General features: G+C 33.1%; 1 long non-coding RNA gene across 3 annotated transcripts; it reads right to left on the reverse strand.

Moving 5' to 3' along the window:
• Positions 1–350: 350 nt before the first annotated feature.
• LOC131163071 (uncharacterized) lies at positions 351–5334 on the reverse strand. Of its 3 annotated transcripts, XR_009138909.1 has the most exons (8): positions 5234–5302; positions 4995–5036; positions 4859–4883; positions 3710–3761; positions 3504–3561; positions 3303–3398; positions 3143–3197; positions 351–799 (listed from the first exon to the last, which is right to left on the reverse strand). It is a non-coding gene; the product is annotated as an uncharacterized LOC131163071 (long non-coding RNA). The 3 variants fall into 3 exon arrangements; XR_009138908.1 differs by lacking the exons at positions 3710–3761; positions 4859–4883 and having other exon boundaries at positions 5234–5334; XR_009138910.1 differs by lacking the exon at positions 4859–4883 and having other exon boundaries at positions 4995–5274.
• Between the last annotated feature and the right edge of the window lie 354 nt (positions 5335–5688).

A 5688-nucleotide genomic window follows, 5' to 3' on the forward strand; every position in this document is an offset into this window, starting at 1 on the left:
AGGGAAGAGAACGGAGTAGGGAATTTTACCATCAAAAACAAAGGATGGCGTCATGTTAATAAGATAGCATGCAGTAAGCGTGCAGTGAGTACAATATCACTCCAAAACATTTTAGGATCATGCATTTGATAAAGTAAGGTGTGAGTGACTTCAAGGATATGTCTATTTTTCCACTCTACGGTCCCATTTTGTTGAGGATTGTTGGCATAGTATGGCTGATGAACAATACCAAATTGAGTTAAATACATAGTGAATTGGGTACTAAATTACTCTTTAGCAATATCACTTCGAAGCATCCAAACAAGCAAACCAAATCAATCTTTATTTCAAAGCAAAAAGCACAGAAGATATGAAATAACTGAAAACAATCTTTTATTAAATAGAGCCAAGTCATCCTTGAATAATCATCAAAAAAAGGTTACAAAGTATCAAAATCCCAACTTAGACACAGCTAGACTAGGACCCCAAACATCATAATGAACTAACACTAAAGCGCCTACTACCCACTTACTGACTTAGAAAGCAAAAGAAACACAACAACGCTTTCCCAACTAAAAAGACTCACACTCAAAACTAGACACGGGACTCAAAGTAAGACTAGACACATGACTCAAAGTAGGAACTAATAGTTTTACTTTTTCAATGAAGGTAATCGAGGCAGCAATGGATTTCAAGCAGTGTGGCAACAGCAATGGAGGCAATAGACATAAATAGTGACTCAAAGTAGTAAAGTCCACCCACCAACTTCACGACCTCCACCAATCGGGACCTCCACCAATCGTTTTCCTTATCTACAAATCTTGAATGACCACAAAATCATGGAAGAATGTTACTAAACAATTCATGGATTTAGTAATCTTGCTAACTGGCATAAGATTGAAAAGGAACTTAAAAATTTTAAAAATGAAAAAGAAAGAAGATGCAAATTTATTTATTAAACTTTTTCAATGAATTTTGTTATTTAAATATTATAATTTAATATTTAGTATACATAACGTATTTTAATATAAATAATTAGTGCATTCTTCTCAGTTAGTGTCCTCTAATATTTAAGATATTTCGTGTCTCAGTATGCATAGTGTCCTTATATGTGTTGTCTCCTTTGTTGTGACATAACAATATTCCATGTTTGTGTCCATATTTTATAGTTTCAAAGAACATGAAAATTTTTAGAAATAAGAGTTTTGATATTTTAATTTAGAAATTTAATACAATATATTCCAATTTGTTGAAAATATTTAAATTATATTAAAAGTATCCAAATATATCAGTTAATATTACTCATTTAAAATCATGTGCAAAGCACATGCATGTTAAATAGTCAACTAAAGCTCTTATGTCACATATTCTGCACTGTAAGCATTTATTTTATATTCATGAAAGTAAGTTTAGTTGTTTGTTTTGCTTATCTTAATATTGAATCTTACATTGCCGTAAATACAATGAAAATTGTTAAAGCTTGATATACATTGTTGGCCCACAACCTAACAGCTTAAGCTTTTAGGTAAAGTGGCATTTAACATCGTATCAAAGCTGGTTACCAAGAGGTCCTGGGTTCTAGTCTCGATGACCACGTTTATTATGTGGTGTTTAAAAAAAATTCATTATATTCCCTGAAATGGATGTTATCTATCGTGTGTGTATCTCTCCACGTGCTGTCAGACTGCACGTGCAGGGAAGTGATAAAGTTTGATATACATTGTTGGCCCATAACCTAACAGCTTAAGCTTTTAGGTAAAGTGGTAATGTAACAAGAACCATTGCAAGCAAGTAGCAACCACTATCTAGAGCACCCTCTTTTCTTGTTTTAATGAAGCTTGGGGGTCATCTAGCAGGCAATTTTTTTATTGTGAGATATCAGGGTTTTGACAAGAGCAAGAGAGGATAAGTTATACTGCAAAGCGCAATTTTTGCTATTTTGTGAACCTTATGGATTGAGAGGAAAGTGAGAACCTTGAAGGATTGCTCAACCTCTCCTTTTCTGTTGTAAGATAAAGGAGTGTTATTGGCCTCTTTCTGGGCCCATTCCTCTGCGTTGTTAGAGAATGGAGGGCGGCATTATCGTAATTTTTCCTGATTGTTTCCTTTTGTTCTTGGATGACATCTTGTTCTCGTCTTATTGTACTTATTTGGTTCACTGTTAATATAATTTTTTTCCTGTTCAAAAAAATACTGGATCTTATATCCATTTGATTGTATTTTCCATTAGCATCGAGTCTTTGACAGTCGTTTTATATTGGATGGAGAGTTCATGTGCCAAAAGTGCGCAAGGTACTTGTGTTTGTATAGTAATGACCCAAGTAGAGTTCTTGGGGAGTGGACATAGATCAAAATAAAGTATGACCAAACCACTATAAATCTTTGTGTTGGATAGGGATTGCTTGTTCAGATTGGTTTGTCTATAATTGCCTTCTTACCTTGTCGGAAAATCGGTTTTGAAATGACACCCAATTCAACCCATCTGCCCCTGATTCGAAATCTGAGCCATCAATATATAGCCCTAAAAAAATTTACTTTCCAAACTTAAAAAATACTTTCCTAAAATATATAAGTAAAAAGAAGATAAATCATAATGTCCCAAATTTCTTAAGTGATGAATATGGCTTCCGAGCAGACCCCTCTCCAAAATGACCTACTAATCCCTCCACATGTAACTCCCAAACGAGAGAGAGAGAGAGAGAGAGAGAGCTTCCCAAATCTTCAAAAATCAAAAATACCTAAATCAATGATTTATCACAACACATGCACCAATAGAAACAACAATAAACTCTTATAAAACCACAACCCCGCCAAACCCCTATTCCAACCTTCCCCAACCCCAGCCCACCAAAAAAGAAAAATATATTCAAAGACACATATACAATAAAAGAAATCTGCAAATTGAATCAATCATTAATAGAGACCACATGAATCATTAAAAAAACAAATGAACATCCAAGTGAAAGAAACCCAAAACATAACCACAAAAATTTAAAAAAAAAAAAAAAAAAAAAAAAAATAATAATAATAATAATAATAATAATAATAATAATAATAATAATAATCCAGCACAACCGCTAATCAAGATCACCAGATCAATCAAGAGAAGAAAATGATTATCACTATTAAGAAGCAAAGATGTGAATGAGACATGGAAAGATACCTGATCAAAGAGTGATTTGAAGCACTGCAGAAAGGCTCTGTTGCAGATAATTAACCTAACAAATTGTAACACAAGAAGAAAAATCAACTGTTGTTAATCCCAACAAAGAAAAAGTAAGAACAAAACATGCAACACCAATGCAACAAATAAGAGAAATTACCAAGACAAGATAGTGATATTGGGTTGTACATGTTCAATGACATGGTAGAGTAAACATGGATTGAGGTAAGAGAAAACTGTTGTGGTTTTGGGCCTTCTGTAAGGAAAGAGAACAAAGGAAGAAATAAACAACATAAAATTGAAGCTAATTATATATCATATGTTTCACTTCAGTCTATAATAAAAAAAGTCAAGCTCATACAGTTATTTTAATCCACTGGATTTTGCTGCCCCCACCCCCAGCCCACAAACATGAATGCCTGTCAACCAATCAAATTGTTTTTCAGATGAAATTATGAGGAAGAACCGGAGAAGTCATCTAAAAATGTGAGAACAATGACAAACTAATGAGCAAGGTAAAAACGTATGGAGGAAATAGGTCAAACTAAGCCCTATATTTTTACTTACTTATACAAAAAGATAGAACAGGGAGAAAATCTGCAACACCAAACCATGAAACCTGAAAATGATTGATTGAAAATAATACAAAAAACCACTAAATTACAATCCATGATGCTGGGGATAGAAACCCATGTTCATTTATTTATTTATTCATTCATAGCCAAATAAATTTTTTTTCCTACAAATCCATAACCATAGATTCATAATGGCTAAAAAAATTAGAACCATAGTCCCAATGGGCAAGAGATGGACAGCCTCACTCTTATTGCAGGGAAACAATTCAAGGTAATAGAAGTTGAAAGTGCAGCGGCAGCTAAAGTGACTAGTAAGACGTATCTATCACAACAATATATTGTTGTCAAGAAAACCAAAACAAAAAACCTCAACCGACTTGGCTTAAGATTCATAAACTTTGAATTTTGGTGATTGAAATATCTTAGAACCTGCACTGGTACCTCATTTTCAAAGAAGGCCATAGCAGTTGGTTTAAAACAAAAAATTTGCAGAGTAATTCTTAGTTGCCACAATAAAATGCAGTTTTGATAGATCCTGAAACTAGGACTGGTTCTGTCAAATGAGTGATGGAGGACGATGGCACTGAAAGGCTGAAACTCTTTCTTTATATGATGGTACCCAAGGCCCTTTGAGCACTCAGCTAATCCATCCTTGCCTCTAGTTTCAGCATTTAGCCGTAACAATCCTTCTTAAAGTGCCTTCGGGTTGCTGACGGAACTGACAAAAGAGAAACCTCAATTCTTAAGATTCTTACCATTCAATAATAATTAAAACACCCACACACTCATATCTCGCACTAGTAATAATTATTCCAAGTATCATTTATTTAATAAAATTTCTTGGTCTTTCACGTTTGTTAGAGTGATAATAAATGAGTATTTTCAGTGAGGACAGTCCCTTAACAAACCAAAACCCTTTTTTATGTGCAAATTTTCAGATATACATGAATCCCCTACTGAGTCCACCCCTCTGTTTTATCAGTGCAATAACGTACTAATTGATAATTATAAGGTTTCGTTTTTTTTCTTTCTATCGATTTCTCAGCACCCAAACAGAAGCACAGAATCCAAAATTGGATTTTCCTGATGCGAATTCTAAACTAAATACCATGAAATAAAACTTCAACCCCAAATTCATTACCTCGGAGCAACCAGCACTAGGAACCCTTCAAAACAACGATGCCAACAAAAGCCCAAAGAGAAGCCCAAACGAAGGAAATCAAAAAATCAAATTTGTGACAAGAGCAACAAAGATAGGGTCTTCAATGTAAACTCACCATTCCTCTCGAGTGGTTCATATCCCATTACTACTTCTGCCCCTGACAAAAAAAATGTTGAAATCCACCAAGAAGCCCCAAATCACCAACACGCCAAACAAGAAAATTGACGAAGTGCGAGATCGCATGGAAGGACTGAGTAGAAATCAGCTCAACAACAAATAAATTCTTCATTTTCATGTTGATTGTTCCTGATCCTAGTCTATCAGAAGAATTAAGCTTTGAAAAATATTGAATACCAGAGCTCCTGGAATGGCTGTAAATCAAGATAGCGTCGAACAGCTCCCCGTTTCCGCAAGTCTACTTTTTATTAATTAAAAAAAAATCCCCCCTCCCACACAAATCCTCAAATTCAAAATATGCATATTTAAATTAAGTCTTAAATTTCTAAATATAAGAAATTACAGTATAAATTTAAATTTTAAAATTTATCAATTTAAGTAATATTTAATATAATTTTATACTATATTATATTTGAATTTCTTTAAACATAAGTTTAAAATCTAAATTCCAAATTCTTAAATATCAAATTAATATATTACTTTTATATGTTTGATAATAATATCCTCAATATTATGATTTTCAAATACTATAGTACTTAAAATATAATCTTTTCATAAATGTAAAATTCTTGAATAAATGGTACTTTATCACAAAAAAAAAAAATTGTACATAATATTTTAATTAAAAATTG

This window comes from Malania oleifera, chromosome 8 (genome assembly GCF_029873635.1).
Source record: "Malania oleifera isolate guangnan ecotype guangnan chromosome 8, ASM2987363v1, whole genome shotgun sequence".
NCBI lineage: Eukaryota > Viridiplantae > Streptophyta > Magnoliopsida > Santalales > Ximeniaceae > Malania > Malania oleifera.